Source organism: Phaethon aethereus (assembly GCF_964289735.1).
Source record: "Phaethon aethereus genome assembly, chromosome: 15".
NCBI classification, from domain to species: Eukaryota; Metazoa; Chordata; class Aves; order Phaethontiformes; family Phaethontidae; genus Phaethon; species Phaethon aethereus.
In genome coordinates this window covers 9,780,208-9,799,236 of record NC_138591.1, presented here as the reverse complement: position 1 = coordinate 9,799,236, position 19,029 = coordinate 9,780,208, and positions in this window count along the sequence as shown.

The window sequence follows — 19,029 nt, the reverse complement described above, 5'->3', positions numbered from 1 at the left end:
GAGAGCAGCGAAGGGCGAGAAGCGGGTCCATGTACAGCTTCGATTTATTAATAGCTCTTCTGCAATTTGTTTTGTGAATGAAGTCATTTTGCCGGATTCCTTCATCATCCTGCAAAGAACAGATCCTATCACATTGTCCTACTGGTACTGAAATCAACTGGTTATATTTCCATTAGGAAACAAAAAATGCTCCCAGAACTTATTACAGATGCTATAGCTGTTTTTATTCTCCTATATCAAAGCACTCAAAGTATTATTTACATTGTTATGATTTAGCATAACTTGAATACAGGTGTCCACACCTTTCTAAGATGGCAGAATGATTGTAATGTTATGAAGATGAATGGGATGATATCAGTCACCCCTGTGATACCCAGTACTTTGGAATCCCATTTTTCTAAGTGTGGAAAGACACACAGGAGCTGAGATAGAGCAGTGCTGTGGTACAGGATGGGTGCGAGTATGTGGAATGAAAAGCCTGGAGACATCCCACATGATCATTGTAACACCACACAGTTCATTGCTCAGAGGGGAACACCGAAGGGTGGGAGAGGTTCACTCACCTTCCTAGCACTGATGGTATCCATGTGAGTGTTAGAAGGGACTAGAATTGTCACTGGCTTCTCCACTTTGCCTATGACAGAATTTCACCCAGTAAGCCCTTCACCAGACGTGTAACTTCTGAGTGAAATTGATCTTATTTTTAGAAAAGGCATCCAGTTTTGATTTAAAGACTTCATGTGACAATGGATCCAGCAGAATCCAAGGTAAATTGTTCAAATGATAAATTCCCCTTGCAGCAAAAATGTACACCTATTTCTAGGCATAATACAACTATTCCTTCTTCACTGTTTTTCCAGTAACCAGGGGAGATACTTCTACTGGTGGAATGGCTTTTTAAGAAAGAAAACTTTCTCAAGGCCATTGATATTACAGTCTACTCATCGACAGCATGGTAAATGTCTGGTTCCTACAGCCTGGTGCCTGCAGAGCTGAATGAGACCTTCTGGGCACTTCTTCTGTGAACTGGACACTGGTGTGGCCATCGTCGTACATCACAGGGGGGAAAGGGAGAGGATGTGGGGACAGAGCAGGAAGCAGAGCTGCCCACCACCACAGCTCCCTGGAAGGGGGGCAGCAGGCAGGTGAGCATGGGACACCGAACCAGCAAAACCACCTGCCTTGCCTAGGACAGGAGTCCCTGAGCTGTTTATCACGCTGCCCACACAGTTCCAGTTTTGTGGCTTGGCCAGAAGCAGATTCCAACACAACTGATAAGAAGGATACACAGGGGGCTGGACAACCTCTTAAGCCTTGCTCCCATCACAGGGCATAAAAACCAAAGCTGCCCAGTGCTAACTTAAAGGCTACAGTCAAAAAATCTGCCCCTCTTCTTGCCAGGATCAAGCAAACAGAGTTCAGAGACAAGCCAACAACCTTGCACTACTAAGCATTAAGGATGGGTGAAAGCTCAAAACTTTTCCATCTTGACAACAGCAGTGATTTACAACAACACAAAAGCTGTGTAGAACAGCTTAAAGCAAGGCTCCAAGGAGCCAAGATTAGTTACCAGACAGTAGAAAATAGGAGTAATCAATTTTGTTCAGCCTGGACTGAAGTTCTGCACCTTTCCTGAGGATCGAAAGAAACACAAAAGGTGTTTGAACATTTTTTTAACTGCTGAAGAGAAGATGATCCAAAAAGTCATAGGAAAAAAAACACTGCTTAACTTATGTCTGGCTTTTTGGGACGTATAAACAAAATTTAAATAAATATGGGTTGAGATAAATGAGGATGCAGTTAAGATCTTTCTGTTTCTCCTGGGGCTACTTTTTGCCATGCTTACTGCCATTAAGTGGGACCTTGCTTCTTAAACAGTTCACTGTGAACAGCAAGATTATCCAGAGAAAAACACTTTATACAAGAGCCTAGTTAGACTACAGGAAAAGAAAATGCAGGATTTGAATAAAAGGGTGCTTTAGGCAATTGGACTTCAGCTGTGCTGAATTATATCCTTGGTTTCTCACTGCTCAGTGTGTCTTCTTAGTTGCATATTGTCTCATTTTATCTTCAGTAGGTGAGCCAGAAACAATGGAAAGAAGCAGGCTAAAGGAAACGAGTGATGATGAGGGCTTTGAACAGGAAAGGGTTTGTAGCTCTGTTTTTTAAATAAAATGCTTTCACAGAAAGGTTTAACAAAATTTACCTAGGTTGTAATACCCTGCCTAGATTAAAGGCTTAAGCACATTTGCAAAGCTAAAATGAATCCTGTGTTTAATCATTGTATTATAATATTCATTAATATTGCAACAGCTTTGAATTATACAATTACACAAATATTTTGCATTCTATTATTTGATTCAGTAATCTCATTTATTTTAGATTTTATTAGCTGTTTGCTTCAAATTCATTCAGTCAGATACTCATTTGGTTTGCAGCAGAATGGGAAGAATGATTTCTTCATCCTAATGGGAAGAACAGAGCCAGCTCTCATATCTCAGTGCTGCTCTGGAGACTATGTCTTCTCTCCCTGGAGCGTTGTTCCTCTAACACAGGGAGGTAAGTTAATCTCCTACATTTTCCTGATTTTCTTAAAGTAAAGGGAATGTACTGGATAAGTAACTGGTGTTTTTTTGCCTGTGGAAGTCTTCCCACCTCCTCAAGGGCCTTACTGCTCCCTTCCCTCATCGCTGTACCTATTGCTGTAACACAGCTGACATTTCCTCTCCTCTCCGTGGAGCATCTCCCCCACTTCGAATGATTCCCCCTTCTGTCCTCCCATTACAGGTTAGAAGGGGAACTGATGCAGGTATCTCCTGCTGAGGCTACTGAGAACTGCAAAAGCACATAACTAACTGCTTAGACTGTTCATACTGCTGCTGTTTATATGCAGGATGGAAAAGGAGGACACCTCAAAGTTAGAGATTTGTTCAGTCCAGTCCTTGGATGGCCTGGATTTTTGATTAAGTGTGCAAAAGTTATATACCCATTCCTCCCCATCCTCCCCCAACACACAGTAATTAACCAATTTAGCTTATTGTTTTAGGTTAACAGAACAGGTAAACAAAAAAGACCGAAATTCACAAACACAAATATCATTCCTGCTCCCCAGGATCACCTGATCTGGGAAGCAATTTGCTTTAGCAATAAATTCAGGGTTAAATATACAATATTGAAGTGTGTCTGTAAAAGCAGTGGTTCAATTTCCTTGTCCACTGCCGACGCATCTCCAATTTAGAATGACTTGAGCGTTTGGAGCCAAAGACCACTAGGTATAATCCTTCTAGTCTTAACTGAATCTGTAAACAGCTAAGGCAAAGCCTGAAGAAAGGACCTCTCAAGCAGGCCAACCTACGCCGACGTGCACACACCCAAGCACACACGTACACACACGTGTTCCCTGTTCCAAAGGTTCATAGCATTTTGTTACTTGGAGGTAGGATTAAAGAAAAATTTAAGTCCCCCAAAGCCCTTTCCTGAAATTGAAGATGTGATACGGTTTGAGTTGAATCATCAAAAGCAGTGAAAGTTGCGACTGAGAACAACAACAAAATGAGTACTGCAGATTCACATGAGTAATGATTCACATGAGTAATTCTTTTTAGGGGTGAAAAAAAAGGATAAAGCAGGATTACTGCAGCAAGCCTTAGGCTTTGAGGGGCTTTGAAGGCCCACAAAGAGACACATTTCCAAGGTAGAAGGCTTCCTTCCAACTTGAAAGGCAGAGGGAAGAAAATAAGAAATAATAACAGGTGTGATGTTTGAGTGCATTGAAAATGGAAAATCTTCTTTCCATATTCATTACAGAATAATAAACCTGGAGTCATAATATGATATAACCACACAAAATTAATAAGATCTGCAATCCAGTACTTCAGGGGCTGAAAAAATAAAACAGGTCTTCCAATGCCATGTTGGCAAAAGAGGGTCAGGCATATAAAATAACTGAGAAATACCAAGTATCTGCTTGTGAAACAAACTCCTTCTATTTCTAACATAAGGATCCCATTTAAAAAATAGCTTATACACATTTAAAAATAAAAATCAGCTTGTCAAACCACTCACAAAGATGGGATCTCAAAACAAGCATTTCCACTTGCTGCTAAGTCTAAAAGAATTGAAGATTTTTACACTTATTTCTAGACCTCATCTACCAAAGGGTGCTTAGAAAGAATAATGTAAATTAAAGATATTAATAATTAATAAAATATACATCTAAATAATTATTTTAATTAATTTTCATAACTCAATTTGGAAAAAGATTGAGAAATTGAAATCAGGGTACTTTTCAAGAGTCTGTATAGGAGTTCATTTCAAACTTTCAAGCCCCGTAAGTTTTTCTAATTCATGATAATGATGCATTTCCCTAAAATAGTTAGGATATATACCTCCCACGCACACACACAAGTAGATAGCATGGATGTTAACTAGAGTGTAAAACTCCTTGCCACCAACTGCTCGGTCCTGTGTAATGGAGATGGCACAGTGCAAGGCCTGACCCTGCTCCAAACGCGGCTGGCACCAGCCACCCCGCTGTGCTGAACTGCTAGCAATCTGCAGCTTTCGCTGCCGGCTCAGCTTTCTGGTCTGCTGAAAGTACCTGGGTCACCTACCTATTGCAAACCAGTTTCAGGAAGCTGCCGAGTAACAGGTCATCCGAGCTGAGTTGTCTAGGCCACCTGCAACAGCAGCTTTGCTGCTTACCTCCATCAGCTTCTCCCATTGCAGGAATAGCACCTTTCAGAAAAACTACGGACAAATGGACTAAACTTAATCCACCTCCTAAGGGAAATTAAAAACTCAAGGAAGGCCTGGAAAAACAGCAGTGCCTGTCCATGACGTCTCAGTTGTTATTAATGGAAGGCTATACCACTGTGGAACTTTTCTTCTCCCTTTTTCCCTCTTGAGATGGTCTTCAAACCTGGTCACAGCACAGGCTTGTGGTGCTACAAAGATGTAGTTCAGAAAGTAGCAAAGGGTTCACAATTTCTTCACCACTGAGGGAGTTTAAGCTGCCTTTGCTGGCAGTTTTGGCTACCCCCGGGAAGATGGCTTACTTTGCCCAGCTTGGCAGTCCGTAACAGCCTCTCTTAAGTTCATAGTGAGGCACTGAAAGGAATAAAAAGACTACCACTTCCAGCTTTTCCCTGCTGCTGCCAATCTTTTCTCATGGCCTTCAAACCAAGGACAGTACAGCCAGGATGCTGGGCATCTCTGTTATCTAAAATCCCTGCTCACCCTGGGAGGTGGTCCACTTCTCCCTGGCTCTCACAACCACAGGACGGATCAGGCATGCTACTGCAGATGTCATTCCCTGTGAGCAAGTCCTTTCCCTTCGAATGAAAAAAATGTATAAATACGTAAGTGTACAGCCTTTATCTGAAACACAGACAAACACAAACAATTGCTACAAGGTCACCTGGATGAGAACTAGTAATATTTTGCATCACCTCTTCTCACTGGGTATCATTAAAGAATGGTTATTACTGCCTCTGCAGACCAATTTCAAATGATTCAATTCTGTTGGTTTTGTACATAGAACATTGCATTTTGAATTCTAAATTACACCAAGTACATTTATTACACCAAGTTCTTCAATAAATAACTATTTATTGAAGTTTAAGTTTCATTTTTTCACTTGCAGACCTGAAGTCACTTTAAGGCAGGGAATACCTTCATATCATATGTGGGGACCTCCGTCACTGATTCAAGTCAGTGAAAAAGGTCCCAGGACGCACCTATGGCTTGAGGGCAGCATCTCTGACAGTGATGCAGGGCCTTATGATGCACAAGTGGTGGTGGCCGTGGCTGCATGTGAATCAGGCCTATTAAATTTGTCATTGAAACAAAGCTGCAAAGTTGTTCATGTATTTAAGCCTGCAAATCTTGTATCATTGCCTTCCCAGTACACATCTACAGAGTATTTCCTCTGTCGAAGCTCCTTTCCTGGTCCGGTTGCCATAGTACCTGAGCAGTTACCTCCGAAAGCAGTTATCCTCCCAGCCCTTGGTGAGCGAGAAGTGCTATCACCTGCACTTTATACCTGGGAAACAGTGCAGGGAGGCTAAACGACTTGTTCAAAGTCATGCAGGACATGTCTGAGCTCCAGATTGCTAACATCAGCCTGGACATTGCCTCCTTCACGTTAGCAGCTCTTTATATATTATCATCCAGCCATTCTCGGCTAAGTGAGTCATAAAGATACAGAGCAAGGCATGCATGAAAAGAAAATGACGGTGCAAAAGAGGTAGGGGGGTGACACTAACAGATATTTGAACTACAAAACCAAAACCAAATTAAAATTAAAGCTCCCTTATTAAATTTCTAATTGTTGTGTGACACTGCACAATAATTTTTAAACCATTAGCATCTTCTTTTTATGTGAGACAAGTAGAGGAAAATACGGGCTGAATCCAAGTCTGTGTTTGGCTTTATTACGTGCAATTCCTTTTTAGCATTCTGAGCATTTAACCTTGAAAAATAGTGTTGTTTTGCTGCTGTGTTTTCTGATTGTTAGTCTCAAGGCATCTCAGTGGCATCTTTATAAATCTGCTGTAGCTGGTAAATATTTCTTGCGGTCCAGTGCTGAAGACTGAAAAACCCAGATCACTTTTAGCTGTCAGGCAATTAATGTAATCCAAAGGAAATGAAAGGTATGTGCAACTGGGACTGCTTTTAATAACAGAGGGTTCCTGACTCATGCTTCTAAGGGGAACAAGAAAAAAAAAAGAAAATCAATAAAATAAAGCACAGAGAGGGTGCTGGAAAAGATCTTGAGACTCTCAGTTCTATTTCATTGCAGATTATGTGACAACTAATATTTGGAGAGGAAACATGATGAATGTATTTATTGATCACCTGTTACAAATGACAGCCGTAGTATAGTTCCACAGGACTGCGTCATCTCACAGGGTCAACTTCTAGTCCTTCCTCTTTCAGGTTGCTTCTGTGGTACCAAGAGAGGAAAGAGGTATTTGTGTTTAGGGGTGCAATGCCAGTGTTGATGGCTGTGTTCTTAGCCAAAATACAAGGGGACAGAGGAAGCTAAGCCAGCGAGATACAAAGGTAGTAAGGCACAGGATCAATAAACTGTGTATATGAGCCAAGATCTAAAACAAGTTCCAGGCTCTTCATGGGCATGGGGATGCTACTGCAAAGAGAGCACATGAGCAGGGACCTTGGCATTCACCCGAGTGGCGTTGCTGTCAGTGGCAGCAACTGCCTGGCAGGTACCACTAAAGGCCACGGGAGCAGCCAAGCGTTCAGCACTTCGAAAGTCAGACCAAAGTGTGCGGTAGGGATTTGGGAACCTAACTGCAGGTCCCACCTACTTAGTAACCTTTTTGTTCAGTCAATAACCATTGCTGGTGCCACAAAAGGCACACAAAAAGGAGTGAGCTCAAAAGCCTATTTGGCGTGGGCTGGTCCAACATGCCAGCAGTTTGGAGGCGTGTAAAGTGAAGGGACAGGCTTTGTCCACTTCACTGAGGTCCCTTAGCCTGGCTCAGGATATTACAGCTCTGGCAAAACAAGAGCAAATCTTCCAACCTGAACAGTCCCTCCAAACAGATCTGGGAGCGTGTCAGTGCCTGGGTTGACAGAACACAGCACTTCTGTGGATTTTCCATGCACCTTCACAGCCCCAAGCCCGGTGAGCGTTTCTCTGCCCAGCTCTGCCCTGACCCCCATTTAAATGGACCTCTGTGCCACCAGCAGAGTTTCTACGTACGTCTCTGCAAGCCCAGAGCCGGAGCATTCCCATTTGCATCTCCTGACTAGTTCAGCTTGCATCTAGTCTTTCTTCCTCTGGAGTCAAAAAGAGCTGTGTCTGTATTAAGATGGCAGAATCAGGCCCTTTTATGATACTGCCAATATAGAATAATTAAAGCAAACTAAATGAATAATTCCAGCAGATGAAAATTAACTCAGCCACATAGGCAGATAAAAGCATCGCCTGTTATTTGAAGTGTCTGTGGAGCTGCACCCTTAAACACCATGGCAACCAATGCCATTACTGAGTTCTTTTTTAGATCTCGTTTAAAATGTAGGAAAATTGATGCTTTAGTCACTCAGGGTTAGGTTTTCTATTTTTTTTTTAATATTAAAAATTTTTGAGTCGGGTATGGCCCTGCTTTTAACAACTAAATCCCTTTTTCTGTAACAGCTTTTCTCATCCTTCCTCACACAGCTTTTCCTGCCCTAGCTCCCTGCAGGTTGACCATTTAACCAGCACCAAACATTCCTCTCTGAGAACCACTTATCGATCTGTTTTCTACTCTTTAACATACCCTTTCCCAGTTCAAGGGCTGCATCTCCACTCAGGGCTAAAAGCAGTGGCTTAGTACATTTTCTTCTTGGCATCTGACTCCCTCAACCGTCCACAAATGCTATGTGTTTTTCATCAACAAAACAATCATTCATTAATCCTGTTTACTAACTTGGAGACAAGTATTCCCATGGCTATAAAATAGCCATGCTATATCCCTTTTCATATACTGCAGGTGCGGGGAAGTGGCTTCCTTGGCGTGTTATCACACAGCTTATTTGTTGATTTGCTCTGCCTAGTTTGTATGTGAAAGTTATGGTCAGCCATTTCCTTTCAAACACCAGTGCAGACATCAGCAAATATACAGAAAACTAAATTCTTCTCCCAGCCTGATCTAGCTTTAAACACAGTAGGGCTGAAAGCTGTATAGGAATTACTGTATGGGATCAGCCAGCCAGATCAAGCATCTAGTGACCAGCCCCAGGTGCCTCGGGAAAAACTAATTATTAACAGTCTGCCATGGGACTAGGCAAAGAGCCTCTCCATCATACTCCATTATACATGTCTACACCACGACTGTGCTGGAAATGTCTACAAGATGTAAAAGATACATGAGAACTGCCAAATTGGATCAAGCCTCTGGCTTGCACAGGTCCTGCCGCAGGACACCAGACAACTTCAGATCCATCAGAGAGAGGCTGCAGCAGGGACACAGGAGATATAGATAATTTTCTCATTCCAAAGAAGTCTCATCCCAGTCACTAATAAAGTTTACTTTACAATCTGAAGGATGACATACTAATTCCCTTCCAAAATTTGCTAATGTCACCCTTCAGGATGTTCTTGCTAGTTCAGTTACTAGCAAACTGGACAAAAGTCCAATCCCCTTTTTAATCTTGATATATCTTGGCCACGGTGATGCTCCTCCAGGACTGAACTCCACTGTTTTCGTTCTGCTTGCTGTCATTACCTAACTGTTCACATCCTACTGGAAAGGCCAAAAGTCTGCCATAGCACTAAAATATACAGGAGGCAATTTATACCCGAGTAAAACATACAGGCCCCTTAGGTCCAGCTACAAGCTGCAACAGAGGTGCTATACTCTTGAGTCAAACTGTTCATTAAATGACTTTTTCAATAAATTCAGCCCTTCTTCAGCTCATTAACCGTCCCTCAAAAAAACATATTAATTTTTACAAGTTTGTTCATTACTCACAGCTTAATATATTCAAGAGTGTAGACTGCTCACAAGGTGGACGTAAAGCGAACTTAAACTGTTGGTAGCTATTTGGCACTCTGTGTTTAGCTCTGTGTCTCAGTGGCTATTAGGTTTTGATTCTCTCGGCTGAATTAAACATTTCCGATTATTCCTAAAATAATTTTGGTTGTTCCTTATGCATGTTCTGTTTCATCAGACACACAGAAAAAAATCTGCCTTTTCTTGAAAAATTACCTAAATTAAACTTCAGCCATACAAGTGTCCATGAGCAGTAAAATGGAGGAAGAGCAAGCCCTTAGATGCCTCTGGCGACTGTGGGACCAACCTTAACACTGCCACTGACTTTCTGTGTGATGTGAGGCATATCATTTTAGTGTCCTGCTTCAAGGTTAGAATGTATAAAAGATCTCGACTGTTGCATATATCAGGTAGGATGACAATTTGACCCTGTAAAACACTAAGTAAATAGCAGGTACAATTAATGGTGTTGAACATATTAAATCCATAATTCTACCCACCAACAAGTTTTACTCTGAGCCACCCTTCCACCGACTGAACTGCTTATTGCAAATGTGCCAGCACAAGAACCTCAGCCAGTTAGATCCTTTGGAGGAGTTTAAAATCAACAACTAACCTCTGTGAGCTATTTTTTTCATGAAATTTGGCCTCGCCAGCAAATAAGTTACAGCAAAGCTTATACAGATCTATTTTGTCCTCAAGAGAGTTTAAAAACTGCTGCATATTCCATGATTTGCACATTTTCGCTCATTTAACATGAAAGTAATGATATTTTCTACTCTCTCTGCACACTTTGAGTTAAAGCAGCAACGGCCAGCTCTGAGATTTCAGGTCAAAAGGCTAATGTCACTCTTTGCCACCCCAGATACAGCAACAGGAATTTTCAGGGATGCAGTTTATACTTGCTGGGTTGCCGATACTGCTGCCTGCTAGTAGAGAATATACCATTCTTATACAAGTGGGAGTGTTGACACAGGTGTCAAATCTAAGATGAGGTACAGATAGACAGTTTTCCCACCACTGGAAATGTTTGCTTTTCAGTAACCACAACATTGGTGTCATGCACACTTGATCAGCCAGGATCTAAATATTGTGAAGAAAATTAAATCAACAATATTTAAGGATTTCTTTTACCTCCAAATTACAGGGAATCTGGTTATAAGGTGCGGCTGGAATAAGAGCCCAATACCTTATGCAGCCCCACGACTGGTACAGCAAATTATAAGACCAAGAAAGAGTGCTGAGTGAGAGCTAGGGATTTCTTTTGAATGGTTGCTATCTGGAGATTTATTACCAGTTATCCAACAGGATATTGGATTGGTATGGGCTATGTTAAATACAGGGATGGGGAAAACAACTTTATCTTTGCTGTTGGAACAGACATGGCCAGTCTGACTGGGATTATCTCAAAGCCATCTGCCTGCTGATGGCACTGGTGACATGGAGCTGAACTAACATTTTCAGTTGCCATAATTGTCATACACAGTACCAGTAACTTTTTTTCAGTAACAGCTTGTTTACCAGATGAGGTATTGCACCCATCTACCAGCAGCATTTTAAATTCATTGTTAGCACTTTTTTTTTTAATGTCACTTGACTGAGTGACCTAAAATATGTTTGCAACCACAAAATGTACACACAGATGTATTATTAGAAACAATTCTAAAGAACTGAGGAAAATGAAATATTGTACTATAAGCCAAAATGTAATCTTCACAGACACCATCTTATTAAAATCTGAGAAGCGGCCTTTCTAGTACTATTTCTTCTATTGATATATGGAGGAGTGCCTAGGATATCATATTAGCTCTCATATTCATCCACTTCGTTGTTTTTATGCCAGGAGCAGCACTCATTCTCCCACAGCCAAACCATACATACTGCATTTACATCTGCTATATTGTGCGCACTTATAAACAGTTGGCCAAGTTTAGCCTGGGAATAAATATGTCATTACAATTGCGAATCATCAAACCTGTCTCCTCCAGAAAAGAAATTGTCTTTTTGTCCTTAAAAATTGATATTTTGTGCTAGAAAGTGACATGCTTTCATGGAGCTGGCTTTGACCCCTTGATGGGGGAAACTGGAAAAAAAAAAACCTCTTGCTGACCTCTGTATACAGCTGGTCAAAAATTAAGGTGTCTGATAAATTGATACCTGTTATCATTACAAAGCAAATGAAAGAAAGAGATATGCCTTAAAACAAAAATTCAGAAGACTTCACTTAAAAAAAACAAGTGACATATCTGATGGTAAACTGCCCATGACCATGTCCATACAGCTGCACACCTCCTGCTCTCAGTCTCCTCTTCAGCCCAGCCTCTGCCACTGGGCTGCGTCACTGACACAGAAATCCCTCAGGTCCATGAGAAGAGAAACGTCGCAGTACCAGGGGAGCTGTACACCAGCTGACAGCCTGGTCAATGAAAGAGAAGAGACACACCCATCACTAAAAACGCATCACCTCTGGCGGCTCCTGTTAATATTGACACGAACCATCATATCATCTGGGTTTTTTTCTGAAGAGAAAATAATTTTGACAAAAGTCATAATTTGCTTATGAAAATATTTTGGTTTTGTGGAAATGGGAGCAAGGAGTTGCTTGGGGATTTTATTTGGGGATTTTGCATTTGAAATTTACAGGACACTTGCACCAAATGAATTCCCATTACAAAGGCAGCACAAGTGGAAAAACAAAAGCCACAAAATACAGTAAGACATCCTTCAGTAAGTTGGTTCAATGTAACTTACTATAAAACCTGCACACTATCCTACATAGGTAAAAAAAAAACATTTTAAGTGGTAAGTCAGCTTCATTACAACTTGCCGTCAGCTCTGTTATGACGTACATGTTTCTGTAGCACAGAAACTCAAAGGCATTACTGATGTGTCCACCCTTTTCCATGTACCATATTAACATGCAAGTCAATCATTCAGAATTACTTTTGCCATCATGAACACAAATAGGATGAAGTTTCATTACAAAGACATTTCTATAATAAATAATTGACACCTACAGAACAGAAACTTTTCATCCTTTTGTACGCAGACCTAAGCTATGTAGCTGCACTTAATGAACTGCACTTAAACTAAGTAGAAAAGTTCCCGTAACCAATTAAGACTCATATGCCCATAGTAACAAAACATATATCGAGTGAGGTAAGACAGTGCTGAGATTTTACAGGGACACAGTGGGATACATAAAAGGTTCTCCACTCTTCCCCAGTTTGTGCTCCACAGTAACTCTTTACCCTCTTTCAGTACTTTGCAAAATAAATGTGGCTTATGGAATTGCAAAGATATAAATTGCAAGAGGAAGTCTTGGACACACTATTAAAATGGTATTTGGCCCTGCTGGGTTCCATTATTTCTCCAGAAGGTAGCATATCTATCAATAAAACACCTTGTTATTGCCAAGATGCCTTACCCAGGATGTTCTTTCTAGGATGCTGGTGGTACAACAAGGGAATGTGACTTGATATCAGCAATGACAGAAAAAAATTATTTACTAACCACCTTTTGTGCTCCAAAACAAACAGGTTTGGCTGTCAGAAATATTGCATTAGACAGCAACCAGCCTTTGCATGCACATGCTCAAAAGCATGTAAGAAGGCAAAGGGAGGCTTATGGATATAATGAGGATACAAGTCACCAGTGTCTCACAGGCTTGGCTGAGAAGGAAAGGACCAGCTCATGGGGGAAGAGAAAGCCTCTGGAGACAAATCGACTACTGTGCAGAGCAGGATGAGGGGCTGAGACATCCTCCTCGCCTCCAGAAAGAGATCACCACCTTACCTTCAGAAAGAGGTCTGGTTCTTCCCTCTGCCCAGTTCTGCAGCTGTTTGCACCAGGTGATCCAATGCCTTGGTGCCTAACAGCATGTCAGATAATTTACCTGCCTATTTCCCCATGTGTCTTGTCTTTTTTCTTTTTTTTTTTTTCATTTTAAATCATTCACTTAGCTTTCTGCTGCTCCATCCTCACAAACAGCCCTGAAGAAAGGGTCCCGTCCCAATGGGATTTTCTGCTCTGACAGCTAACTATAAAGTTCCTCATCAGCCTGGCTCCATTGCGTCTGTGCCACTTCACATCACAGCTTAAACAATAGGAATAAATCAAGTAAATGAAAATATGCATCCTGAAGGCCTAATGCAAGTGATTTCATCCATTTTAAGAGCCACCAGCTCTGATTTACCTTAGAACCTTGCTTCTGCCTTGAGGGTGCCTCTAAAGTACCCTTTGACTAATGCTCCTATTTTTAGTTTTGTAGCAGAAGCCAAGGACAAATTAAAGAAATAAAATGGAAAAAAATAATGAGAGCTCATTTCAGCTTGTAATGGTATTTTCTCAGGTGACTAAACATTCATTTGACTTTTAGTAGTGTTGAATTTGTTCTCCATTAGGGCAAATATGATTTGGAGGCTAGGTTGACCTCTGGAGTGTAGAACTTTCCTTTATCTTTATTGCTGGTTTCAGTTATTTATCAGGTCAGTGTGTGTGCTCAGATTCCAGGAAAACTGAACAAAGAAATGAAATTAGCACTGAAGACAAACACAGTCAGAGAAGCTGGCTGTTGACTCAGATGAGCAATTCCTTTCACATTGTCACTAGCCTCAGTACAAGATGAGATGCCTGTCAGAGTCCAGTACCTCTCATCTAAAAATTCATTTCACTGTATGACGGCAGTAAGAAAAAGCATTAAAAAAAGTCTAGTCTGGAAGAATTTGCAATAAGTTTTTACATGTACCTGTCTCCTTTTTGCATGACCCTATAGCATACAACTTCCACAGAAGTCTTAAAAAAAAAATCTAACAAACCCTAGGATACGTATTTTTAGGAACTAAGATTGCTGTGGAAAACACTCTTATTAATAGATTTCATGGAGAAGAAACAAACGTTATTCTTGAGATGCAAAGTCAACTCATTCTCTGAAGGGGCACAGGTTATTCTGCCTGTTCGTCTGAGAGAGAGAGAAAAAATGGTCCCGTTTCAGATTTTCTGTGAGAAAATGACAGATTCTTCTAATTCAGATCAAAATATTTCTTTATCTCCCTGGAACGTCTGAGTACGCCTGTTGGGTATTGGCTGCATTAAGGTTTAAATGTGACACAACTCCTCTCTTAACATTTCTTGCGTTATCTTTGTCCCAGTCCTGCTGTAGCGTACCAGTAAGTTTGAACACATCCACGGGGAATAAGAGATTTTGCTAACTAGAGCATTGCTAACTTATTTAGCAAAAAGTCATCCAGGACAAAGACCTTGCTCAAGCCTGTTTTGCTGAGAGTTTGCATTATGAAGAGAGAGACTAAAGTGGGTTGCAAAGCTATTAGCAGTCCTTCCTCCATCCCTTGAGAAACACTAAGCCAGATTCAACAGGGCTAAGAAGCTCTATGATACAAGTAAAAATGGCTTCCATCTGCAAAAAAAAAAAGCATAGCACATGTCCGGCTCTGTCAGTGGGAAGTGCTCCATTTAGTAAATTCAATTCTTAGAAATGCAAAGTGCAAACTACAACGCTCCCTGTTGAATAAACGGTACAATTGGCTATGTTCAGCTGGCCTATATGAAAGGTGACATTTTGCCCAGGAATATTTCTTAGAAAATGAAGGATTTTTGGTGTTTGGGGTTTTTTTTTCAGATCACAATGGGAATTTCTGCAGTAGTGAAAGTGCCAAAAGCAGCTGCAGATAGTCAAATCCTATTTATTCCTCAGCATGAACAACAAGCAGCCATGCAAGCCTCTGCAAACATACCTTGAAGATGTCCTTGAAAGGGCTGTTTCCAGAGGTGAGGAAGTCCCAGCTCCATGAACATCTGCCTCAGAGGGGTTTGCCAACAAGGGTGCAAATACAGCCTCTACAGGGCACGGACATACACAGTTGGGAACAGTGTGACATCACCTCAGATTTCACCTGAAGGGGAACAAAGAAAAGGTGTTTTTCGTGCACCATCCAAATCTGCATGAGAAGGTCTCCATTGGTGGACCAAGGTCCTGGGCTGCCACCTGGGCAGCAGGTTGACAGCTTGTTCCTTGCTCCCTGCCACCCTCACTCACCTCAGGGCGACAAGAAAAAGAGGCTTTGAGCGTGAAAGGAAGACGATCAATCATCTTCATTAACTGAAAATAAACTGTGTAAGGAATGGTTTCTGGATAGCTGTGCTTCTCTCAGTACACATTACTTACCTCCTGGCCCTGCTGTTAGAGCTCGGTGGCTCATTTAGATGTAGTGTTTTCCTCTTTTTTTTTGAGAGGATACTTTCCTATCGAACTACTAACTCCATTCTACCAAGAAATTTTTGAATCCCAGATCCTTCTTTTGTTCTAGTACCGCTAGTATTAAAGGAATGATGACACTTTTTACACCATGGTGTGTCCCTATGCATCAAATATACCCGACTCTGGTGCTGATTAATAGGTAACATACAGCCTTCTTGGGCAAAGTGCTGCTCATAGGAGCAGAGGTGTTTTGTAATTAATGCTGAAAGGATAAGGGGGATCATCTTGACTGCTGCACCAAGGGCCAATACATGACAGAGCTTTGTTTGATTTTCCCAATTAGATAGAAAAGAAATTAATTTGCTTGAAAACATCCTCTCTGGGACTACAGGAATAACCATAATGGCTGTTTCAGCATCTTGTCCCCACAAAGCGCAGTAGCCCACAGTGTGGTGAGAGGTAGAGGGTAGACTCAAAAAGATCAGAAGAGAAACAGAACCACAGCAAATCCTGCAACTGGGACATTTGCTTTTTTTAATCCCTTTCACAGAACTGAGGTTTCCTCGCATCAGGAATTCCTTTCTATGAAAACACTACTTTCTCATCTTTCTTTTAAAAATTAATCTTTGAAGGCAGCTGTTCTGCTTTGGGAAGGATTTCCAGCTTATGATAGCTGCTCCTTCCAGTTGTTTAACAATGTAAATTATAGTCAGAGTGCCACGTCTTCATTCCACCAGTCAAAGGATTTTGCCTCCCACAATGAATTAGAAAATGCACATTAGGAAAAAGCTGGCAGACAGATTATTGTGATTATCTTAGCAGCAGGTATTTAAAGCTCATTGTCACTAAAGCTTCTTGCCAATGCCCAAATTCTTTGTCACAGGCGTAAGGTCTGTGCTGCTGGGATGTTGCCTTGACAGACATCATCTCCCCTGGTGATGCTTCTTGTTTGGACTTTGTGAGTGCAGCTCAGCACGCACTGAAGCAGTGCCATGGTGACATAGGCTATTCATGGGAAGGAGACGTGACCTACCATCTGCTCGTTCTGTATTTTATGGTCTTTAAATTGCACTGTAATAATTTCCTGGCTGTCATCCTGGAAGGAGATGCAGGCAGCATGAATTCAGTCAGCCAGCAAGGCAGAGGTGAGCAGAGCTTTCAGGCATTAAAGAGAAAAATTATTCAAGCATTAGGTGCTGGAAAGATGCTTTCATGGTATACATAGCTAAGATGAGAAGAAAGGAATTTTCTTCTAGCCTCCAGCTTTCTCTTCAGTATTTGTTTACTCTGTACCATATTATAAAAGAGATGTTTCTGAAGGGGGACACTTGGTGGACAGGGACTGGTTTGGATCCCACTCGGGAGAAGTACAGTGACAGAGAGAAATATTACTTGAAAAGGGTAACTTCCAACTTCCAACAACCAACTTCCTCAATATCTGGAGTTTAAAAGTACATTTGCCCTGAAATTGCAAGGCGTACAAGAAAGTACAAGGTAGTTTAAGGCCAGCTTTGATCCCAGGACTATCATCCTGCATTGACCGAGTCTGAGGTTTTGCATGATAAAGCTACACCCCAGGCACAGCTCCAGGGAATGCGTGACACCAGGAGACCTCTTGGGCATGGGAGGTTGAGCCAGAAGATGACTGTGGCTACTGAATACAAATAGCAGGTCAAAAAGGCAGTGGGAAGGGCACAACACAAAGGCCTAATTAGAAACAAGAGGAAGCCTGTTTGCCTCTACACAAGGCTGCAGTGGATGCACACAGGAGGAGCCATGTGCTCCCAGCGGCTGTCCTCCAGGCAGGGGTTAGCATTCCCAAGGTTGGGCCAGATATTTCTAAAAGAGAAAATACTAGGGTCAAAGACTGAAGTCAGACAGACCAGATTATAATTTTTGCCCTTTCTATTATTTTTCCTTATTGAACAGATTTATAGCAATTATGAAAGGTCAAAAGCTAAAGGTCACAATTTTAAAAAGAGGCAAGAATATAAATGTAGCTAACTTCCAGGGGAAAACAGTGTTATTAACAGTACAGACAATGCAAGCACTGGAGCAAAGCCTAAGGAAACATAGGATGCTGGCAAGAGTCTCAAATCATCTGGGTTTCCTTTAATTTTTTAATTTCCTCTCCTCTCTGTGAAGGCAAATTGTCAGCTTTTAAGGATCACAGAATCAAAGAATCATTAAGGTTGGAAAGGACCTTCAAGATCATCAAGCCCAACCGTTAACCCAACACCACCATGCCCCCTAAACCATGTCCTGAAGCGCCACATGCACACATTTTTTGAATACTTCCAGAGATGGTGACTCCACCACCTCCCTGAGCATTGGAACAGGCTGCCTAGGATGAGAAAGTATCTTTGTTTGCTTATCAAGCCAGAGAGAAAGAAGGCTTCACAAGGCATTTGTCCAGCAGTGGTTAAGCACAACTCTCTGTATGGTCCATTGATGACTTGCTTACACATGTATCTGCCCCTCATTAACTCCTGCACTGGTGTAGTGTGCACAGATGTAGTCAGTACCTGCCCCCCAGCAGCTTTCAAGTGCTGACAAGATCATAGGGACTACACAAGGTGTGGCCCTCCTCTTCTGGCCTTTAGGTTATCAACCAAGGTCACTGCCTCACTGAGGATTTTGAGACAAATTATCTACCAGTGTTGATGACACTTTCCTTAGCCTTTGGTTTTGCACAAGACAGAAATCAATTATTTGGTTTGCCTTCACGAGTGGAGTTGATGGCATCGCTGGGATGATGACAAAAGAAAAGGTCTGCCCTTTTTTTAAAGTAAGATTTTAGGGTTGAAGCTGCAGGAGCAGCAAACTTCCTGCACTCAGCAGAAACCTTGACATGATGGTCATTCCCCTGGAGAGCAATCAGTATGGTAACAGCAAGTAATAACACCAATTCACCTGCAGACCAGGGAGTGCCAGAAGGCACTGACAGAAATTAGCTTTTTAAGAGACCATATGGGGACAGGGAACATTTAAGCCAATGTACAAGCTAAAGCACCATCACACACAGGGTAGTGACCAGAACTGATCGACTCCAAGGAAAATCAGCTGCTGTATGACTCACACAGAGCCTCGCTCAAGGAAGTAGGACCACACAGGTGCACCCACAGAGCGCGAAAGTCTCACTGGTATCTCCCACTTCCACTGTTTGAAGGTATTGCTTCAGAGATCTTAATCACCGTGGTGTCCCTTGTGGACTTTCTCACCAGAGCTGGTTAGCCACAGGCTGGTTGGCTCAGGAGTCAGGAGCCAAGAATGGAAAAGTCTTCAGACCGTGCTCCCTGCCAGCCCAGC